Genomic DNA, 24,540 nt, shown 5'->3' with positions numbered 1-24,540 from the left:
GGTGTACACAGGTGAAGGACTTAGGATACCAAGGATATTATTACAAAACCAAATAGGGTCCAGACAAAGTTCTCTACTGTGGTTGGCTGTTTCAACCTTAAACTCTAGGCTAGAACGGGCTACATGCAAGGTTCTATCTCAGAGAAGCAAGCAAGCAATCCAGCTAAAGGACATTTGCAAGTCTTCATGAATGGAGTCAGGTCCCTCTCTGGTTCATTGTCGGTGCTCAAGGCCTAGCCCATGGCTTGGCACTCAGGTAGGTGCTTAGCAAATCTGTGTCGATTAAGGGGATGAATATTGATGTTTCATAGTTTCTCAAGCAACTTCTTTCTGTCTTTCACAAGTTGCGGTCAAAGGTCAACTTACAAGAGTTGCTTGTCTCCTACCTACCATGTAGGTCCTGGTGAATAAACTGAAGTCATCGAGATTGTGGCACGTCCCTTTACCCACCGACTTGTCTCTCTGGCCCTGAGACACAACCCTTTATAATAAAAACAATACAGACACCAATCATCTGCTCTCCTGTCTCTACTAGAAAATGGCAGCCAAGGGAGAAGCCTTTGAGGAGAGGATTTCCGAATTTGATGATGAGTCGGCCTCTGAGTTCTCTGCTCTTCTCGGTGTGGATGCGCTTCGGGTTTTAAAGAGACAAGATGAAGAAGACCATCAGGAACGAATGAAAATGAAGAAAGGTTTTAACTCGCACATGCGCAGTGAGGCCAAGCGATTAAAGACTTTCATGACCTATAACACGTTCAGATCATGGACGCCACAGGAGATGGCAGCCGCTGGGTTTTACCACACTGGGGTGAAATTTGGGGTTCAGTGCTTCTGCTGCAGCTTAATCCTCTTTTGCACCAGACTCAGGAAAACTCCCATAGAAAGCCACAGGAGATTGCGTCCAGGATGCGAGTTCCTTTTGGGCAAAGACGTCGGTAACATCGGCAAGTATGACATCAGGGTGAAGAGTCCCGAGAAGCTGAGAGGTGGCAAAGCAAGGTACCAAGAAGAGGAGGCCAGACTGGAGTCCTTTGAGAACTGGCCGTTTTATGCCCATGGGACATCGCCCCGTGTGCTCTCAGCAGCTGGCTTTGTCTTTACAGGTAACTGGATTCTATCTTCTGAGGTGTTTCTGTAAAACATTAAGTTTAGTTTCCACTTTTTTAAAAAAATGTGTGTGTGTGTGTGTGTGTGTGTGTGTGTGTGTGTGTGTGTGTGTGTGTGTGATATTTGCCCTGTGAGTGCAGGTGTCCAGAGAGTCCAGAAAAGAACACGATAGCCCCTCTGGAGCACTGGTTTCACGTGGTTGTGAACTGTCTAGAGTGGGTGCTGGGAACCAAACCAAACCAAACCAGTCCCTGCGAGAGAGAGCCCTCTTAGCCACTGAGCCGTCTCTCCAGTCCTCTGTCCCTCCTCCTCCTCCTTTATTTCCTCCTTTCTCTTCTTATTTTCTTCTTCCTCCTCTTCCTTCCTCTTCTCTTCCTCTTCTTCTTCTGCTGCCTCTGGTTAATCATTCCTTATTTGTTAAATGTGTTAGAGGAGATCTAGTTCATTGAACGTCAACTTTAATACTTTTATTTCCACTTTAATTTTTTTTTTGTTTTTTTTTGTTTTTCGAGACAGGTTTCTCTGTGTAGCTTTGCGCCTTTCCTGGAACTCACTTGTTAGCCCAGACTGGCCTCGAACTCACAGAGATCCGCCTGGCTCTGCCTCCCGAGTGCTGGGATTAAAGGCATGCGCCACCACCGCCCAGACACTTTAATTTACTTTTAATGAAACATTATTAGCTTGACAAGTATGTAAAAAAAATGAATTGACAAGTATGTAAAAAAAATGTTTTGTTTTTTTTTCTGTAAATTTTGACCTTAGAAACTGTTAACTGGAGGTTGAGGGTATAGCTCATTACTAGAGGGTTAACTTGGCCATTGCCTTAGTTCTAGCACTGGAAAACAAAAATAAAGAGACTCTGGAAAACACTAGTTCAGTTCATAAGGTCATGAAAATGGATCAGGAGATAGCTCCATCCTACTTTCCTCTAGTTTCACGAACATCACTAATCATGTATTTCCTTGATTCGTTTAATTTCTATGGTTTTGGAAGGATTCTTTCACTTGTTTAATCCCCATCCATGAGGCAAACTGCCTTTGAGCACACTGCACCTTGAAATGCCTTAGCCACACACAGGTGTTAGGACAGACGTGAATGATAATTATAGCAGCGTCTGCGGTGTGCTGAGTACCCACTTAGGGTATGCATGGATTGAACACGAATTCTAATTCAGCCAGTTTGCCCTTCCCCCACATCTCATGGTTAACTTCACTGAGTTTCAAAGAATTAGAGAAATGTGCCTCCATTTCCATAGAAAAGCATGGCAAAGCTAACTCTTAGGCCTTATACCGGCATCATTCCAGTGAGTCCTAGTATTTGCTCACTTCTCAAAATGACTTTGGTCCTGAAAACTAAAGAGCAGCCTCCACCTCTGAGAGGACTTGAGGACTGTGTATATGGAGGAAGGTATTGCTGGGGAGTGGAGGTCCAGAGCTTGGAAGGGAGTCTTTTAGGGCAGTGGGACTGTGGGCAGGGATTCAGCCAGAGACGTCATGGACGAACAGGCATGCTGGAGTCTGTCTTGTTCTGGAACAAGATGTTCACCTCCAAGGTCTCATCTGGTGCCATTGCTGGCCAGTCAAAACATGTCACTGCATCTGCAGGTAAAAGGGACACCGTGCAGTGTTTCTCCTGTGGTGGATGCTTGGGAAACTGGGAAGAAGGAGACGATCCTTGGAAGGAGCATGCCAAGTGGTTCCCCAAGTAAGCAGACAAACTCTTTTTTCTTATTTTCAGGGTTTATTGTTGGTTTTTGTTTTGTTTGTTTGTTTGTTTAGCAGGATGAAACTGGAGGCCAAAGGCCAACATTGTTGGAGTATCACATGAGTTCTGACATTTTTCTTATTGATAAACTATGGGATCATTCCAGAAATTTTCAAGCAAGGAAGATGTGGTTACATAGTGAAAACTTTGAATCACATGAACTTAAATGGCTTTTTCTCTTTTATGTCATTTTTGCTCCATTATTTTTCATTTTTATATTTTCTGTGTAGTGTGTTGGTGCATGTAGAGTGTGTTTATGTGCATGGTGTGTTGGTGTGTAGTGTATGTATGTGTACTCATGCATGCCTGTGGAGGTCACAAGTTGACATAGGTATCCATCCACCCATCATTCTCTACCTTATAATTTTGAGATAGGCCCTCTGGGATCCACCTGTCCCCATTCCTCCAGGGATAGGGTTAGAGACCTGGTGGGCTGGGCCCTGCATAGATTCAAATTCAGACCCTCATGGTCATGCTGAGGTATTTTACCTACTGAGGTGTCTCCCCAGGTCCAACTTTTCATTTTCATTTTTAATTGTTGGTTGGAGGAGATGGGGTATGTGTAAGTTAGTGCAGGTGCCCATGGAGGCCAGATGTGTTAGATTTTTCTTAGAGCTGCAGTTACAGCTGGCTGTCCAAAGTGAGTGCTGGGCACTGAATTCCCGTCTTCTGCAAATACATTAAGTTCCCACTCTCCAGCTCCTCTCACTGTTATTAAATGATTTTTTTCCCTCCTGAGACAGGGTTACTCTGTGTAGTCCTCACTGTCCTGGAACTCACTCTGTAGCCCAGGCTGGCCTTGAACTTGCAGAGATCTGTCTGCCCCTGCCTACCAAATGCTAGGATTAAAGGTGTGTGCCAACACTGCCCTGCTAAATGTTGTTTTGTTATCTCCAGTATTACAAAATGTCTTGTCAAGTAGCAGTTTCATGTGTAGACGTAACCAACCGTCTTGTTAAATAAGCAACACAGAGCAAATGCAAAGAAGAAAGTCAAGAGATCAGAGCTAAGAGCCTTACCCTGCAGCTAGCCGCTCAAGCCAAGAGACCTCTTTGAAAGAGAGCTACTTCCTGTCTGTTTGTCTTTATATAGACTTTCTGTTCTGCCTTCTCATTGGTTGTAAACCCAACCACATGACTGCCTCTTCACTGCCTGTGTGTACAGCCCTCCAGGTCTTCTATGGTATTGAGATTAAAGGTGTGTGTCTCCAATGTTGGCTGTATCCTTGAACACACAGAGATCCACCTACTCTGCCTACCAAGTGCTGGGATTAAAGGTGTGCACTACCACCACCATGCTCTTGCTATGGCTCTAATAGCTCTGACCCCCGGGCAACTTTATTTATTAACATACAGTTAAAATCACATTTCAGTACAAATAAAATACCACCATATTCATGATTTACCATAACTAACAAATGAGTTCATCTGCGCAGGGATGGAAATGGTATATAAGTAAAAGAAGATGAGGCCAGCCTGGGCTACAAAGCGAGTTCCAGGACAGGTACCAAAGCTACACAGAAAAACCCTGTCTCGAAAAACAAACAAACAAATAAACAAAAAACAACAAAATATAACAGATGGTTTCACACCCTGTGGAATCTGCACAAAATGAAGATGCTTACTGGATGTGGTGGCACACAACTGTAATCCCAGTGCTAGGAGGGAGGAGGCATTGGAATCAGGAGTTCAAGGCCATCTTCTGATTAAAAAAAAAATGGCAAGGAGACTAGATGCCTGGGTCACCACCCACCAGGACCACAGGAGGGAGAGCAAGTGGATTTTACTTCAGAGAATCAGTTTTTGTTATTGTGGTGGTCTTTCACCTTGCTTAGGAAAGGAATCGTATTTTAATCATTTTTAATAATGCACTTAGTGGTAGTTTTCTGTGTCTATTTTTGTTTCTGCCACATACAAATTCATTCCTTTAACTAGTTTCCAAACTTTCATTATGGAAATCTCTCAAAGTACAGAAAGTATAGTGAGTACCTGCCCATCTCTGTCCCACCACCCGCTTGGAATACTATGGATCAGGTTATGTCAAAGCAAATTCCAGCTAACACATGTTTCCATTTATAATTCTTTTAGTATATAACTTTAAATCAAGATTAAAAAAAAAAAAAGAAAAAAGAATCTTGGTATCATGTTTCCTAAAAAGATGAGCGTTAATGCCTAATACCATTAAATATCATTGCCAGTATTCAAGGCCCTTCTCCCTCCATCCCTTGGGATTTTTTTTACATTGATTGTGTGTGTGTGTGTGTGTGTGTGTGTGTGTATGTGTGTGTGTGTTGCACACTCTGCTTACCGTGCATCACTATCTTTGATTCTGTTGCATATGTGTTTCAAGGTAAGAACAGTAGTGTAAGCCTGTAGTCCAGGCTTCTCTTGGGGGAACTGGTTGAGGTCAAGAGTATGACATCACCACCACAACACAGGGACAGGCTGTCTTCAAACAAAATTAAATGACAAGAAGGTTTGTCATAGTCTGCTTTCTGTTGCTGTTGCTTTTCTGTTGCACCATGACCAAAAGCCACCAGAGAAGGAGAGGGTTTGCATGTCCAGATGACAGTCCACCACTGAGGGACATCAGGGCAGGAACATGAGCAGGAGCAGACAGACACCATGAAAGAACGTTGCTTGCTGCCTTGCTCCCAGGCTCATGCCCAGCTACCTTTCTCATGCCTCCCAGGACCGCCTGCCGGGGGGGGGGAGCACTGCCCACAGTGGACTGGACCCTCCCACATCAATCTTTAATCAAGAAAATGCCCCACAGACTTGCCGACAGACTGATCTGGTGGAGACATTTTCTCAACTGTGGCCCCCTCTTCCCAGATGACTCTAGCTTGTGTCAAGTTGACAAAATAACTAACCAGCACAAGGTTTGATTTTAAATAATGTTATATTGATCATTGATAAAATTTAAATTTTTCTAACAGCATGATGTTAATCCTCATGAGTAAGGTTTCAGGAAATTTTTGACTGTTTTATCATATTCAACAATTTGATGGGTATTTACCAAATATTTATTATGATATAGATAATCTTTGTCACAGTATTGGTAAATTTTAATTATATTTTTCATTATAGGTGTGAATTCCTTCAAAGTAAGAAATCCTCAGAAGAAATTGCCCAGTATATTAAAAGCTACGAGGGATTTGTCCATGTAACGGTAATTCACAACAGCAAACTCTTGACAATAGTGTGTGTTCATCACCTAGTAATATCTGAATCCTCAGGGTGGAGACACAACAATCTTGTGGTCTTGCTCAGATGGACCCATGTGAGGTGGTTTTTTAAGCTGGCTTTGGGTGGCTTCCGCTGCCTCCTCATCTTCCCTCTGACTGAGGCCACTGCCCTGGCTTCCTGCTGCCTTCCTCTGGATACCTGGACTCAGTCTTCTGTCCTAGTTCCTGGTGACAGCAGGGCCCTCAGAGCTGGCTCCTGCCCCTGGCTGTCTAGGCTCTAAAGCAGTAAGGACTTCCTAGTGGCAAGAGGTGGGAAACTTAGCCCAAACAGAAGCCAAGGGGGATGTCATGGTTGACTGACTCAGAAGCAGCGTCTGCAGAGAGCACAGACTGAAAGTCTGGGTGCAGTTTTCTCGGAGGGAGAGTTGCTCAATCAGAAAGGTTCTTCTGAGGTGAGTTTGTTGTGCCTGTGTCTTAGAACCCCAGAGACCACCAAGTAGCCGGTTTCCGATGCAAACACAAAGGATCTTTTTATTGCCAGATTTGAACCTGGGCCGCCAACCTAAACTCCGATGCAGCAGATAGAGGAAGATTCGGCAGTCACGGGCCCACGAGTAGGGGGTTTTTATAGGAAAAAATCACAAGCTGGGAATTGGCAACTCTGGACTGGGTAGAAGGGGTATGGGGCAAGGTGATTCTTTGAAACTGTTGGTCCAGACTTTGGGCTCAAACCCACATTTGAAATCATTGGGTTAGAGTTTTGGCCAGGGAACCACAACCTGCTGAACAGGATCATCTGGACTATTCAGTGGCATTATCTAGATATCTTCAAGGGACATAAACCACAGGCAGGATGTCTGCAGGAGTATCTTCTTTCTTGTATAAACAGCAGACAGAATGTCTGCAGGAGTATCTGAATCCTGTTAAGCTTTCCTTTCCTGTATAAACAGCAGACAGGATGTCTGCAGGAGTATCTGAATCCTTTCGAGTTGTCATGGCACATTCCTGAGGTCCTTCCTGGAACTGAGTACAGCAGGTGGTCTGAGAAGGTGACCCTTTCCCTAGGAGAGAGTCTGTAAAGTTAAATCTAGACCTTCACAAGCTGCCTTCCCATGGCTCAGTACCTCATGAGTCAAAAAGCATCTGTGTGTGACTGCAGTTCTTTTGCTGAGCTGCGTGTCCCCTAAGAGTGACCCTGAGAAAGTTCCCATTTCCCAACATCAATAGGAATCAACCCAAAACTAAAGGACTCCTTTGTGAACAATTCTGCTGCTCTAAGGAAACTTGGCTTTAGTGGGGGAAGTCCTTCACTTGCAGCTCACAGAGAGATGTGTATTTTATAAATCAGTCAGTAACCTGAATCTTTCCCTCAGGGAGAACATTTTGTGAATTCCTGGGTCAGAAGAGAATTACCTATGGTGTCAGGTAAAACCTCAGGCACATTCCAAATGCTTTGGTTCTTTCTTTCCTTTCCTGTGTTTCCCCACACCCCCATGTCTGTGTGGTGCCACATGTGTGCAGGTGCTTTTGGAAGTCAGACAGGGTATCAGATCCCTTGGAGCTGGAGTAGCAGGCATCTGTGAAAGCCTGATGTGATTGCTGGGAATTGAACTTGGGTCCTTTGGAAGAGCAGTAAGTGCTCTTAACCACGGAGCCATCTCTCCAGCCCTGATCAACTTGCTTTAAAAATTAGATTCATAAGTGACTTTCCTCTTATGGAAGGACTTTGGTTTTTTTTGTTTTTGTTTTTCTTTATGGGTAGGAGAGATGGCTCAGAGCTCAAGCTCACTTACTGCTTTGCAAAGGACTGGGGTTAGGTTCCCAGCACACATATGGCAGCTCACAATTCTGCAAGTCCAGTTGCAGAGGATCCAGTGCCCTCCTCTGACCTCCAGGGGCACTGCACACATGTGGTGCAGTCAAACATGCAGAAAACACACCTATATCAAAAATAAAAATAAATAAATCTTTAAAAGTAAACTTTTCAAAATTTACACTCAATTTTTTACTTGGTATTGTATGTGGGTATGCATGGGTCCCATGTGTGAAGGTGCAAAAGTCAGAGGACAACTTAGAGGAGTTGGTTCTCGCCTTCTACCCAAGGGCTCCAGGAATTAGTTAAAAGCTTGTTAGGGTTCGCGGCAAACATCTATACCACAGAGTCCGAGAAATGACTTAGTTCTGAGTGTAGGTGAGCACAGCTAACCACAGTACAGGCAGAGCCATAGCTGACGTTTCCCTGAAAACAACTAAAATCTTGGATAAAATGTTTTGGAAGCACTTTCAGGCTCCTTCCTATCCCAGGCTGGCCTCAAACTCAAATGAACCTTGAACTTTTGGCCCTCCTGCTGAGTGCTGAGACAGAGCTTCTCAGGTGCTGGGGATACAACCAACCTAGGACTTCCTGAATGCCAAGAGAGTGCTCTCCAAAGTGAGCTATATCCCCAGTCCCCCAAAGTGTTTGTAAATGGCACAGCACACTGTGAAGAAACTAAGAATTATTCTACAGTGAGGGGACTTCATGCTTTTCTAGCCACCCTCAATTATTTTGACACAAGCATAGTACACCAGATCATTCCACCTGCACACACAGCTATCTTGAACTTTGTGATCAAAGCCTGCTGCTCTCACCTACATCTGTTTTTCAAGCTTACTGCAATGACAGCGTCTTCGCTAATGAAGAACTAAGGCTGGACACCTTTAAGAATTGGCCCCATGAGTCCCCTGGGGCTGTTGAAGCTCTGGTCAGAGCAGGCCTTTTCTACACAGGTGAGTCAGCTTTGTATTTTCTTTATTTTATGTTTGTGTGTATGAGTGTTTGCCTGCATGTGTGCCTGCCACAAGCCTGTGTGGCGCCCTCAGAGGCCAGACAGGGTGTTGGATCCTCTGGAACTGGGGTTATAAATGACTGTGAGCCATCATGTGGCTGCTGGAACCCAACCCGACTCCTTTGCGGAGCCACAAGTGACCTTACGGCTTAGCCTCTCTCTGGTACCTCGTCAGTATCTTGTGCCCAGCACACACTCTAATCCTGCTCCTGCCTTTCTCTTCACACTCCACCATTTGTCATGGATCTCCTTGGGGGCCCCCCAAGACCTTCAAATTCCATAGCTCAGCCTCTGAACGTGTGGATTCTGCAGTCACTCCATCAACAGACATCTTCCACTGGCACAAATGATCTCACCACACGGTCTGGACCCTTTGTGTCCTCCTGGCTGCCTTCCTCAAGTCTCACAGATGACATGTCCTATTTCTAATGAAACACAGCTGGCAATAATGTGAGAAGAGACAAGGGAATCTTCATAATCTAGCTAGCATAGAGATGCCTAAATGTGTTCTTCCATCTCACCCCCCAACAAGTATATTCTTTCTGATTTATTCTTTAAGCAAATGCTTATTGATTGTCTGTGTCTGTGAAAGTCATTAGTGTCCAAATCAGACAGAAATCTCTGCTCTCACTGATCTTCTGTTCCAGATTCTGATGGCAAATCTTCCAGGATGATGGGTTGGGAGAGGGTGTTCATCAAAGCACACGGTGCACAGGAACATTCAGTGACTATTGCTGAACACCCCATTGAAGGACCAAGAGTCCTTTGTGAACTAGTGCCCCCTGGTGACCCATGCATGACTTTGCCACACAATCCAATTGGAGCTGCAAACAGGATTTTACTAGTGAAATCTGGAGTTATCCGCTTGTGAGTTGACAGGTGTATGTGCTGTTGAACTGACCATATTCCCTCATTCTAGGCAAAAACGACACTGTCCGGTGCTTTTCCTGTGGAGGATGTATGTCGAAATGGGAGGAAGGTGACGACCCATTAAAAGATCACACCAAGTTTTTTCCCAAGTGAGCATGGTGAATTCTCTTGACTTGGAATGTACTTCAACGGTTACCCCTCTCTGTCCATGTTTTCCCTGTGGATAGGATCTGCCCCCTCCTCTGGTTCCTGTTGTGAAGGATGCATCCTTATAGTTTCATCTCTTTCCTCCCATAACACTCCCTGTCTAGCTTTTTTCTCATCAGTTAGATCTTGGTTCTAGTTGTGTGCATATACACACTTAAAGACAGAGTCTCTCTATGAGCCCAGACTATCTTAGAAATGCTATCCAGCACAGTAGGATTTGAACCCATGATCTTCCCTCCTGCCTCAGTCTCCCAATTGCTGCCTTTCTGATTCTTTTGATTGCAACCTAGTTTTCTGTCCTCCTCTTTCTAGAATTTAGGATTTTCTATTGCTATTGTCTAAGATGTTCCAAGTGGTTTTCTTTTTCCAGTGCTGGGGATGGAACCAATGGTTTGGGCACGCTAGGCAAAGCCTTTACTCTTAAGATACTCTGACCCCTTTTCAGTCAGTCTTCAAGTTAATTTTTATCTCTTCTTTACACATAAAAAACTGTATAAAAAGCTCTATTGCAAAATGAAATTTGTTGTTTTCACTCAGAAATTAAAATTTTCAGAGAATAATTTATGCAGATTGAAGAGTGAGTACTTCTTTGTTTTATACTAAATGCTTTAATATGAATTATCTGAAATCTGCTCTGCTTTAAAAATCCAGCACTTGTAATTGAGAAATAAATGTCTTTTGCTATGGTATCCCTTTGAAGGCATGAAAATCGGCAACTGTGTTGGTGTCTCTGTGGTCTCTGTTCAGTTCCACAGTTGTGTCCTGTGTGCACGCAATGCATGCCTGAAATTGTACTAAATCATTTTGGCCTTAGAAAAATTTAATTTTAATTAACTTTTAAATGTTTTTTTTTTGCTTTTTTCTATTTGTTTTGTTTTTGTATGTGTGGGTTTTTTGTTTGTTTGTTTTGTTTTGTTTTTGACACAGGGTTTCTCTGTGTAGGCCTAGCTGTCCTAGAACTCACTCTGTAGACCAGGTTGGCCTTGAACTCACAGAGATCCCCCTGTCTCTGCCTCCCAAGTGCTGGGATTGAACACATGTGCCAGTACCCACCCACTTTAATTGTAAAGTTTTAAATAATTATTTGCTCTTGAGATAGAATAGTAATAGTATCCCAAGTCCTTAATAATATTTTAAAATGTTTTATTAACATTCATTAATTATGTGTAATGATGACACTTTCATATATCTACATTATGACCTTTTCATATATAGAGAGACAGTGTATCCAATCATGATCACCATCCCTCCTCATCACCCTCTCTTATCTCCCTCTGCCTCCCCCTTAGTTCTCTTCCTTCTAAAATCACATGTTTGGGACCAGCCCAGGGCTATGTAGCAAGACTTATCCTCAACTGAAATAAATAAATAAATAAATAAATAAATAAATAAATAAATAAATAAATAAATAGAGTATTTTCATCTAATTTTAAAGTTAGAAGATACTTGACTGCAATGGCCACTTTTTTTCCCCTTTACTTATTTTTTAAATATTTGATTTTATGTGCATGGCTGTTTTGCCTGCAATTATCTCTGTGCACTACATGTATGCCTGGTGCTCACAGAGTTATAGGAGGTTGTGAACTATCTGATATGGGTTTTGTCATTTGTTGTCCTTTTTATGAATCTAGAGTTTTCTCATTATTTACTCTTTAAAATTTTTATTTATTTTTACTTTGTTTATTCTGTAAATGTGTGTTTATGAGTATATTCGTGTATTTACATTATGTGTACTATATACAGGCCAAAGGGAGACATGGAACAACCCAGCCCCCCCCTTTTTTTTCCAAGATAGGATTCTCTGTGTAGTCCTGGCTGTCCTGGAACACAACCAGGCTGGCCTTGAACTCAGAGATCTATTTGTCTCTTCCTCCAAAGTACTGGGATTAGAGGTGTGTGCCACCACTTGGGAGCATCCTCTTCATGTCCCCATCTTGTTCCCAGGAGACAGGGTCTTCACTGAACCTGAGCTAAGCTGGCATCCATCAAGCCCCAGTGATCCTCTCGCCTCCACTCCCACAGTGCTGGGAAACTGTGTTTTATCCTTTAAGCTCCTTGTAGCTGTTTCATGGACAGACACTAACTATGTGCTCATTCCAGCACATTCCCTGGATGTCCTTACCATTACTTTACAACCACTTTCCTGGTGTTGTTGAAAGCCACAGTCTGAGTGTCATATATGATCCAACCCTACAGAATCCCTGAAACTGTCAGCTTTCCACTTCAGTCTCGGCCCCAGATCTTCATGTTTAATAAAAACCCAACACAAGCACTTAATGACATGCAACTATTTTGTGACTTTATCTCCTCTGTTTAGCTGTGTATTTCTTCAAAACCTGAAGTCCTCTGCAGAAGAGATTCCTGCCTTTCAGAGTCACTACATACTTCCAGAGGCCATGGTAATGGACACCACCCCTTCTCTGACTCGGTAGCACATGGTCCTGTGGTTGAACACTGTTTTGAACAGCAATTGCCAATTGTCAATGTATCATAATTAAATCCATTCCATAGTTATCCAATAAGCACTATCAAGTGAGAAGTATAAACAGGAACTTCACAGTGGACAAGGGAGACACACTAGCTAGCTTCATGAAATGCACAGTCAACTTCTCCTATGAGAAGTCTGTTGTTGAAATTCTTTTAGATTTATTAAACGTTCAGACTAACTGGACCCCATCTGCGACCTTTGGAGGGTAGTAGGCTTGTCTTCTTACTTCTTTTGGGATGTGCAAGGCAAGTTTATTTTGTTTGGGACAAGTTCTCACTGTGTAGCCCAGGCTGACTTTGAACTTGCTATGTTCAAGTCCAAGACTGGCTGGGAATTTGTGATCCTCCTGCCTCAACCTTCCAAATGCTGGAATTACAAGTGTGTGCCACCATTCCTATTTGATTTTTGTTCTATACTGCAATTCAGGAGATCAAACCCAAGGTCTTGTGCAAGCTAGGCAAGGAATCTATGACTGAGCTGTACCCCTGAGCCTAACAGCAGTGGCAGGTTGATGCTCTGACTCCATGTTTCTCTAACGAAGCAAGTGCCCAGCCAAATCATGCAGTCAGATGATGCTCTGACCCCTCCATGTTTCTCTAACAAGCAAGTGCCAGCCAAATCATGCAGTCATGATGCTCTGACCTCAGGTCTGACACAGTCTAACCATCAGTTCATTGCTGACACAAAGCACCTCACACTGTGGTGGTGGACATGCTGCTTCTCACGCCACAGAACAGAGAACAAAGCTGGGCATGGTGGCTCATGTCTAGACAACAGCACTCTGGAAGCTGAGGCAGGAGAATTATCAGTAGTCAACCTCAGCCTGGACAATAGTATAAGATACCACCTCATAAGAGAGAAACAAAAACAAAACAAACACCAACAAAATAATGGAAGAAAAGTAAAGGAAAACAAAACAACAGAGCGATTTTGGGTTCACTTGATAAAGCTCTTTATTTGGAATTTTTTTTTTTCGAGAAAAGATTTCTCTGTGTAGTTTCCTGGAACTCACAGAGATCTGCCTGGCTCTGCCTCCTGAGCGCTGGGATTAAAAGTGTGTGCCACTACCGCCTGACATATTTGGAAATTTAAAAATGATATTACAGGAGCAAGGGATGTAGCTCAGTGACTAGATGTTCCCATAATAGACACACACACACACACACACACACACACACACACACACACACACACACACACACACACCTTCAACACTGAATAAAACTGGGTGTGGTGAGGCATGTTTGGAATCCCAGAAAAGAAAAAAAGACAATGAAGCAATGAAGCCTGGAGTGTGTGGGGAGGCACATGCCTATAAAACCAGATTTGGAAATTGAGGAAGGAGAATGAGGAGTTCAGTGCTATCCTTGGCTACATAGGGAATTCCAGACCAGCCTACACACTACATGAGACTCTCTAAAAATAAAACCTCACAAAAGTGTGTGTGTAATAACCATTCTGCATCCTGGTATGTGATATGAAACACATAGTTACTAATGACCAAGGATGGAGGCAATGCTTAATGCTTTCTGCAGGACCATTCTTGTTCCAGACTCTACAATTTTGATCACCCACATAGCACTCACCCATAGAGAGGATGTATATCCCATGCATGTACTGTCTAGGAACACACTCTTGCAGATGTGTGAGATTTATTCTTTCCTATCTAGAGCACTCCTTCCTTCAATCAGCACTGAGTGTAGACTGTGTTTAGAGGATGTTGGGCTTTGATTGACGGTATTATCAATTTGACTGATAATATTATTGATTATATTGTCAATTATATATCGTACCCAGTCTTGATTTAAGCCGCAGTTTTGATTTAATAAAGGATTTCTCTTTCAGGACACCACAGGTGAAAGCAATCATGAGGATCCAGTGGCCGTTCACTCTATGGTGGCTGGTAAGAACTTGAAAGCAACATGGGATCATGTGTATTTGTACGCAGGGATTTGAAAGGAAATTGCATGTATAATTGTCCAAGGAGCTCCTAGAGAGGAGGGCACTGACATGGAGGGCACTGTGGGTGAGAGAGTGTCAGCATTCCTGCGACATCTTGAGAGTGAATGCAGGACTAGTGACAGGGGTCCTTGTGTGAGATCCAAACCAGCCAGTCTTAAAGGCATCCTGCAGCAAGCCGGATTCCTGAGATCTTAAATGGGAGATTAGGATGCCAGAGTATTCTTAATAAGCACACATTATGTCTAAGTCCCCATGTCAAACAGGGCCTTGGACACATGATCCCACGTTCTGATGCTGTGAATAGTCTGATAGGATCCCAAAGGGCAGCTCATAGATAGTCCATCCATAGCAGACAGGCAGAATCCAAAGACCAGACACAATATCATAGCATTAGGATGGCCAGACTTTGATGGGCATATTCATTAATCCCAGCACTCGGGAAGTAGAGGCAGGCAGATCTCTGAGTTTGAAGCCAGTCTGGTCCACAGAGCGAGTTCCAGGACAGCCATAGCTATGCGGGGAAAACATGTCTCAAATTTAAAAAAAAAGCTGCTAGACTTTAAAGTGCTTCCCACTGTCCCCCCTCCTCTCCACAGACCTGGCTCAGAGTGCAACCCAGTGGTTTCAAGAGGCAAAGAGTCTGAGTGAGCAGCTGAGAGGAGCCTACACCAAGGCTACTTTCCGCCACATCAATCTGCCAGAGGTGTGTTCCGCCCTCGGCACTGACCACTTGCTTGGTTGTGACCTGTCCATGGTTTCAAAGCACATCAGCAGGCCAGTGCAAGAGGCCTTGATGCTTCCCGAGGTCCTCAGCAATCTCAGCTCCGTCATGTGTGTGGAGGGGGAAACTGGCAGTGGGAAGACAACCTTCCTGAAGAAAACAGCTTTTCTCTGGGCATCAGGATGCTGTCCCCTGCTGAACAGGTTCCAGCTGGTCTTCTACATCTCCCTTGGTTCCACCAGACCAGACCAGGGGCTGGCTGACATCATCTGTGCCCAACTCCTAGAGGCAGGAGGATGCATTAGTGACGTGGGCCTGAGCATCATCATCCGGCAGTTAAAGCACCAGGTGCTGTTCCTGTTGGATGACTACCATGGGATGGACTCACTGCCCCAAGCCATAAAAACCCTGATTACAAGGAACTACTTGACCCGAACCTGCTTATTGATCACTGTCCATACAAACAGGGCCAGGAACATCCGCCTATACTTAGATACAATTCTAGAGATCAAAGAGTTTCCCTTCTATAACACTATCTCTGTATTACGGAAGTTATTCTCACATGATCTAACCTGTGTTCGAAGGTTTATTAATTACTTTGGAAAGAATGTAGATTTACAGGGAATTCACAAAACTCCTCTCTTTATGGCAGCAGTCTGTACTGCCTGGTTTCAAAATCCTTCTGACCAGTCCTTTCATGATGTGGCAGCTTTCAAGTCCTATATGAAATATCTTTCCTTAAAACACAAGGCTACACCTGAGCCTCTCAAGGCCACTGTGTCCTCATGTGGCCAGCTGGCTTTGAGAGGTCTTTTTTCATTTTGCTTTGAGTTCAGTAGTGATGACCTCACAGAAGCAGGCGTTGATGAAGATGAAGATCTGACCAACTGCTTGATGAGCAAATTTTCTGCCCAGAGACTGAGACCTGTCTATCAGTTCTTAACTCCTTTGTTCCAAGAATTTCTTGCTGCCATGAGGCTGACTGAGCTCCTGGGTTCAGAAAGGCAGGAAGACCAAGATTTGGGACTTGGTTATTTGAGACAAATTAACTCACCCTTGAAGGCTGTGGGTGCCTACAGCAATTTTTTGAAGTATGTCTGTAGCCATCCTTCATCAAAGGCAGGGCCAAAAATTGTATCTCATTTGCTTCAGTTGGTGGATGATAAAGAGTCGCTGGAGAACATGTCTGATAAAGAGGATTATGGGAAACTCCATCCAGAAACTTCCGAGAGGATAGAGTTTATTAGGGGGTTGTGGCAGGTATCTCCTGAAGCTTTCTTTTATTCGTTTCAGAACATCTATTGAGCATTGCTCTAAACTTTGCTTATGAAAGCAACGCGGTGGCTGCATGTTCTCCATTTATTTTGCAATTCCTTCGAGGGAGAACACTGGCTTTGAAAGTACTGAATTCACAGTACTTTGTGGACCACCCAGAAAGTCTGCTATTATTGAAGAGTATTGAGGTCTCCATAAGTGGAAATAACAGGGTAAGGAGAATAGATTTTTCATTCATGGAAAAATGTTTTGCAAAATTACAGCCACCAACTATAGATGCGGACTATGCATCTGCCTTTCAACCTATGAATGAATGTGAGAAAAATTTATCTGAAAAAGAAGAGATAATAAAAAACTATTCAGATATCCAACACCAAGCCCCACCCAACATCAGTGCTGGCTATTGGAAACTGTCCCCCAAGCCGTACAAGATCCCTAGGCTGGAAGTTAGAGTGACCAGCATGGGTCCAGCAGACCCAGCACTGCTCCGGGTCCTAATGGAAGCCTTCTCGGCATCACAGAATATTGAACTCCATTTGAAACACAGCAGTGGCTTTCTTGAAAGCATCTGCCCAGCTCTGGAGCTGAATAAGACCTCTGTCACCAAGTGCTCCATGTGCAGACTGGAGCTCAGCGCAGCAGAACAGGAGCTGCTTCTCGGCCTGCCTGCCCTGCAGTCTCTTGAGGTCTCAGGGACAAACCAGTTACCAGGTATCCCCGGGTGTCACATAACCATTCTGATTGACACTGTATTTCCTTATTCTTAGTTTTAGATGAATGAAACTCCTCAGGCATAAGGTCATAAATGTGCCTTGACAGAAGAGAGATAAGTACTTTTACTGTTTGGGGCAGTGTGTAATTTAGTGACAGGCCCTGAATCATTAATGGATTTCACATAATTCAAACAAAATTAGCTTAACACTAACATCAGTATGTCATTGCTTGAGGGAAATCTAAGGGTATTTGCCACACACTCCTCTTGTGTAGGAGAGGGTCTCATATAGCCTTGGCTGGCTTTGAATTCATTGTGTCTTTGACTATGACCTTGAACTGCCTGAGCCTCTTGCTGCCATGTCCTGAGTGCCAGACTGCAGGCATGCTCCAATATCTAGTCCCTCAGAAAATAAAAATATTTTTGACTTTGATCATAAATATTATCCTACAGATTCAAAAAAAAAATGTCACTTGTCTCATGTGAAATAGAGACAAAGAAGGGCTGGCATGTTACTTGGTCAGTAGAGTGCTTCCCTCTACACACGGGGCTCTGGTTCAATCCCCGGCACTGCAGGAGTGAGCATGATAATACAAGTGTGCATTCTGAGCACTCAGGAGGCTAAGAGGGTCAGGACTTCTGTAGTCAATAATATTTCAGTGTGTGTGTGTGTGTGTGTGTGTGTGTGTGTGTGTGTGTGTGTGTGTATTATGTGTTCCATTTTGCTTCTCCTTACATCCATTGATGAACGCTGGTTGTTTCCATTTTCTGGGTATTATGAGGAAGGTTGTCATGATCATTTGTGTTAAAAGTATCTGTTTGATCCCTGCTGACAGTTGTCTCGGGTATATCTAGGAATAGAACTGCCTGTTCATGTGGCAATTCTAATGTTTTGAGACAGGGTCTCACTCTATAGCCCAGGCTATCCTTGGAACTCACTATGTAACACAGGCTGGCTTTGAACTCATGCTGATCCTCCTCCCTCAGCCTCTCAGCCACTGGTGTTACCTCTGTGAGCCACCACATCTTCTTTGTGTTTAACCTTTTGAGGAACTTCCCAACAGTGTTCCGTGAAGGCTACCCCATTTACCCTCCCACCTGTCATGTGCAAGTCTCCACTTTCTCCACATCTTCCTTAGCCTCGTTTCCCCTCTGCTTTGCTGTATCGTGAACACATTCTAGTAAGTCAGCATTCTCCTATAGCAGAATGAGATTGAGCATATTCTCAACTGCTCATAGTGGCTTTTTATTTTTGTTTTGAGAGATGTCCATCCAAATCGTTTGTAATTTAAAACATTTGCCTAAAAAGATCTGGGTTGTTCTTTTGATCTTGACACTCCAAGGCTGAGATAGGAAGAGCGCCAGGAGTCTGAGGCCGGCTCTACCTAGTGAGTTCTTGACCAGCATGGGCAATAGAGTGAGACCCTTTCTCAAACAAAACAAAATCAGCTGTTGTAGGAGTTCTTCCTGTATTGTGAATATTAAACTCTTATGATCCTATTCATTTCCCTGTCCTTTCATATCCACCCTCCTCCCCTCCACCCCCCCAATAAAACATTTAAGAGAAAAATGGAAAAAAATAAAAAGGGAAAAAATTAAAAATCTCATCATGGAAGCTGCAGTGTGACAGAGTGAGTCATGCCCTTCCCTTTGTCCATATATCTTTACTTGCAAGTGTTCATTGCAAAGAGTCAATCATTGGTCTGATATAGGTGGAGTTTCTCCCAAATAACCACTCAGAGGCTTAATATTAATTATGAAAGCTTGGCCAATACCTCAGGCTTGTTACTAACTAGCTCTTAAAACTTAAATTAACCTATTTCAATCAATTATGTGCCGCCACGTGGCTTGTTGCTCATTACCTCATTTTGTACATGTCCTGCTCCCTCTGTGTCTGGCTGGAGACTCCTCTGACTCTGTCCTTCTTCCCAGCATTCTCTCTGCCCCAATAATTCTGCCTAGCTATCAGCCAATCAGCTTTTTATTAACAATGGGAGAAATAAATATTTACAGTGTACAAAGATTGTTCCACAGCATTTCCCTCTTTTTGTCAAATTAAAAAGGAAAGGTTCTAACTCTAATGTAGTAAAACTATATACAACAAAAAAATAGTTATCAAAAATTATAGTTACAATGTCCAGCCCATTTAGCAATATTAGAGAAAATACTCTATTATCTAACTTATCTTTGTGAGTATAAAGTTTTATACCTAATTTACCTTTTATCATAACTAAGGAAAACTTTAGCTATGACTATCTAGTCTTGAACTCCATCAAAGACCCCAGAAGGGTGAAATGTTACCTAACAACAGAGACATCTGGCTGCCTGGACAGCCACCCATGCTTCTTCTGTAACATTGGGGCATTCACCTTTGGTCTACAGGCCTAGTATATCTGACAGACTTTTCTGAGAAGTAGAGAATTTTGAAGGACTGTCCTACCTTGTCTTCGCAAAGTTTGGCAGTGTGTGTGTGTGTGTGTGTGTGTGTGTGTGTGTGTGTGTGTGTGTGTCCTGCTGGTCCAGTTAGGACAATACACTGTCAGCAATTGAGGCAAGGGCAGGTCCCCCCCCCAAATGTCTAACTTTTTCCATAAAGAAAACAAACTCCCCATGGAGTTTCTTTGATATCCATCCTCCTCTTTTGAAGCAAATTGGTGCTGTCAGGAGCAGACATGCCTCACTGTCATGAAAAGCCTTGGGTTATTAAACATATTAAATGCCATATTCTGCAGATCTTTGAAGTATTTGAAGGCCATATCTAAATATATCTATTTATCCTTGAAAGCAGACCTAATGTGATTACAAGTTTGATTATTATAGGTGACTAACTGCTAACCTGTATTTCTTAATTATACATTACATTTTTAAATGAGCTGCATAAGCACAATATCCCAAACAAGAGTAAAAACATGCATACAGTATAACAAAAATAACTTTAAATTCTATCAATATACCCAAATCCATACCAATGTAATATATTTTGAGGTTAATAGTTACTTTTTGGATTAAAGTAGATTTGATAATTTACCCTTTTATCTCATCATTTCTATATCATATTCCCCTCTTTTCCTTTTGAAAGAGGTCTTTGAATTTAACTCCTTTGTCTAGCCTCCTTTTTTTTTTTTTTTTTTTTTTTTTTTTGGTTTTTCGAGACAGGGTTTCTCTTGTGTAGCTTTGCGCCTTTCCTGGGACTCACTTGGTAGCCCAGGCTGGCCTCGAACTCACAGAGATCCGCCTGCCTCTGCCTCCCGAGTGCTGGGATTAAAGGCATGCGCCACCACCGCCCGGCTGCCTCCTTTTTTTTTTAAACTATGACCAATAATAACTTATAACCAACCCCCTTTAAATGATGACAAATATCCATAACCAATCTTATGGGAATGTGGGTGTTGTTTTCTATAGATGGCTTCTTGCTGTCTGGGGGCACTGGCATCTTTGGGGGAACCTTGAGAAAATCAGGATAATTGTTAAGTCTTGGCTGGAATAGTTTGTGAGGCTGGACCAGCTCAGCCAGCATCCTTGAAGCTGTTTTGGATGCAGAACTCTGAGGAGATTGTAACAGAGGCATTTTGATGCTGGATCACCTGGGCCATTTGTTTTCATTGGTGTCTGGCCCCCTTGTTCTGAAAATACATAAACTTTTAAAGGTAACATATGTATCTGTATTAATACAAGTACAGGCTATGTGTTGTGCACAAGTTAGCCAAAGATGATTTTTTGTTTTATGTTTGAGCAGGTAAAATATACATTATGTGTTTTGTAGTCTTTCTAGGTGTATTTCTTTATGTCAATAGTCAGGATTTTCAGGGGGTCCTCCCCAATCAAACCCGATCCATATCAACCTGGAATGAATCCACAGCTTCTCATTTCCTGTGGAAATAAAAACATAACCTCTCCCCCAAAGTAACATATCTTTTGACTTCCATTTTGAAGTCAAGACACTTTTTAAATATATATGTTGGTTTAATCCAGCAGTATTCATAATCCAATGTGTCTTAGCAGCTGTCATTCCTTCATCAGCAATCAGAAAATTCAAAGACAACACAATAACATACAGAACTGACTCCCCATGTATTTTTCATCTTTGTATGACTTTTTTGTTTATATTACTTTATTCTTTCTTTAAAGACTTTATTTTATTATTTTTAAACTATTTTTTTCTGTGACTGTCTATATACCATTTCTCTTTTCTCTCCTAAGCCTATGTACATTTTTAAAAACACTGCAATCGGTTTAGAGGTTTCTTTCATCTGGATCTGTCTTTACTGTGTGTCTGTAATCTTTTCTGTCTTCATGAGCAAAACTGAGACCACTGTGCAGCTTAGATCTCGGCTTGCTGGCAGCTGACTCCTCCCCGATCTGTTCCCCCAGAGCCCAGTCTCATGGTGGAGTTACCAGTGGGAACCATGTTTACTGACAGCTCTGGGAAGGTTTTGGTTCTATGCTGCTGTAGGTGTCTCCACCCAGTCCCACATGATGGAGCAATGTGCTGCCTGCTTCTCATAAATCCCACACAAGTGCTTGGCAGCAGGGCCTCCCAAAAGAGCCATGCCTCTGTTTGTTGTTAGCACTGAGTTTACCTGAAAGAAGGTGGTATCAGGAAGTTGCATTTGACTCTGTGTGTGTTTAGGACCTTTTATGAGTTTGTTTTTGTTTGTTTGTTTTTGTTTTTTGAGTTTTTCTGTGTGTAGCTCTGGCGGTTCTGGAACTCACTCTGTAGATCAGGTTGGCCTTGAACTCACAAAGATCTACCTGCTTCTGTCTCTCTGAGTGCTGGGATTAAAGGCGTGTGCCACCCTGAACCTTTTCTTAAGCATTCTCAGGTTTTATGTGGATATATGTGTTCCCACATTGAGTGCCATACGTAGGCAGAGTTTCTCTGTGTCTTGGCAGTTGCTCCCAAATAACCACACAGAGACTTATTATGAACTATAAATGCTCAGTTGATAGCTTAGACTTGTCTCCAGCCAACTCTTACATCTTAAATTAACCCATTTCAATCAATTATGTGATACTATGTGGATCATTGCTCATTACCTCATTTTGTACATGTCTTGCTCCCTCTGTGTCTGGCTGGAGACTCCTCTGACTCTGCCCTTCTTCTTCCCAGCATTCTCTCTGCCCCAACAATCCTGCCTAGCTATCAGCCAATCAGCTTTCTATTAACAATGAGAGCAACACATATTTACAGTGTACAAAGATTGTTCCATAGTAATCTGGTTTGAGGCCTCTGGTTTCTACTACACTATCAATGCTGGGTCCTCACTAGGACTCTTCCTGAGTATCATGTTGTTGCCCTGTGTTGTGGAGATCTTGCAACTTTGGGTCTGCAAGTCAGGTTCCTTCACATGCTCCAGTGGGTCATAGATGGGGTGGATGTTGGGGCGGCCCAAGTTATAATCCTGGGTCTGGGCCTGGGTAGCTAAGGGTTGGTCTGCCAGATGAGAGATGGGGACGGCTCTCCCATGTTTATAATTTGGGGGCTGGCTCACCTACACCTGAGCTAAGAGGGTTGGTTCTCCTGCTTTTATGACCTCAGGGCCAGCTCTCCCACCTGCCCCGGTGTTGGTTTTAGTTCTTACATTTGTCATTAATTCACTTTGAGCTGCCTTTTATGAGTTGGAAGCAGGAGTCCAACTGGGTCCTTTTGCTTGTGCAAAAGTCTTTGTTCCCACACTGTTGGTTGGGGAGATATGGAGGGAATCCCTGCAGGTTCCATACAGGGAAGCAAACCGCCAGAAGAGATAAGAATGAAAACTCCATCAACTTGGATCAGACTTTGGGGAGTCTAATAACAGGCAGTTTATTCACAAGGTATTTAAGCCCAGTATAATTTGGGAAAAAAAAGTTTCCTGGTGCAATACAATCCCCATTGCACCAGGAAGCATTTCCTCCAAGAAGATGGGTTCTGGAGATGGGCTACCTGTACTAGCTTAAGTGACTGAGGTTCTGGCCTGATCTTGTTCATACAGATAGTGTAGAGGTCATTTGGGATATTAGCGAACCCTGTCCTGGTTGTGGGAGGTTGGGGGAGCCTCTGGCTGTTGGGTCATTTAGATTACTAGCCACCTCCAGTCTTGGTTGTAGGAGCTTCACATGGCCTGGCCCACCAGATGAGGCAGATCACCCGGGATGTTAATCACTTCCAATTCTCAGCTTTCAGAGTGGTAGGACAGGTTTTTCATCTTTCCCATTGGAAAGACAATCCTGCATGCTTAACATTCCTTGTTTCTCTGGAGATCGGTGGGCTCCAGGACGTTCATGCACACTTGAGAACACTCACTTGGGACTCTTGAGTGATGGAAACTATGTGCTCCTTTCCAGATCAACTCTTTGCTAACTTGGACAAGTTCCTGAGCCTGAAAGAACTGTCTATAAGTCTAAGTGGCATTCCAGATGTGCTCTTGGTCATCCCTGGAGATTTCTCAAACCTCCACCACATGGAGAAGTTATCCATCCAAACCTCCACAGAGTCTGACCTCTCCAAACTGGGTAAGAATGGTGCTTGGGTGTCCCAGGTCATGTGTCAGCTGGAAAAGCTACTTGGCTAATAATTGTTAGAATCATGAAGTCATCATTAGTTAAAACTTCTGTGAGCCTGACAGCATGAACTGTGTCCATGGGAAGGTGTAGGAACAGTGCTCTTCCTCATTAAGAGGGCAGACATTTATTTGTAACCCTGAGTTTCTAACATGACTGGAATTGTTCTGAGTTCTGCACAAAAACTCACTCATTCTTCAGACCACTGTGTGAGAGAAGACACGATGATTATTGCTGATTCTCAACTGGGGAAACTGAGGTCAGCAATTGCTCAGGTTTATCCAGCTAAGAAAATGTATCTTTAAAATTTTGAGAAGGTGTGACTCCAGGGCCTGAGGTTTAAACTTCCAACACACTTCTCTCCAAGGTAGTTTGTGGAGTTCTTTTCTTTTGATGTTGTTTTAGTGGCGCTTGCAGATCTGCCTGCTGAGGGAGGAAATCTGACTGGGGGCAACCTGGACCTTTCTTCCACTTCTCTCCATCCCAGCCTCCTGTTGATGGACAGCTGTGCAGCCATCTTTCTAGAACATGTCATTTAGCAAAATGACTCAGGCTCCATCAGATCCTCAATTTGTTAAACCCTGAACACTGAGGACTAAAGAAATACAAACCTGGGACTGACATGCAGGTCAAAAAGTCACGCATGCCTCTCATCACAGCACTTGGGAGGCTACTGCAGGATTATCACAACTTCAAAGCCAGCCTAACTATGTGGTGATTTCCAGGCCAACACTACCCACAGGGGGAAAAAAAAACCCAACCAAACAACAGAAAAATTCTGTCCAATGAGATGCCAAGTCCAAGTCCAATAACAGGTTGGGTCTGTGGGATCCCATGGCAAAAAGATAGAACAGATTTTCCCCAAAGTTGTCCTTTTGC

The 24,540-nt window shown here is 43.2% G+C and overlaps 1 pseudogene; it reads left to right on the top strand.

Moving 5' to 3' along the window:
• The first annotated feature begins 257 nt into the window (after nucleotides 1-257).
• LOC114703218 overlaps nucleotides 258-24,540 on the top strand; it is a 34,421-nt pseudogene continuing 10,138 nt past the window's right edge.

Source organism: Peromyscus leucopus, chromosome 11 (genome assembly GCF_004664715.2).
Source record: "Peromyscus leucopus breed LL Stock chromosome 11, UCI_PerLeu_2.1, whole genome shotgun sequence".
NCBI classification, from domain to species: domain Eukaryota; kingdom Metazoa; phylum Chordata; class Mammalia; order Rodentia; family Cricetidae; genus Peromyscus; species Peromyscus leucopus.
The sequence above is the reverse complement of the archived record's forward strand: the minus strand, read 5'-3'. Positions and strand labels throughout refer to the sequence as shown.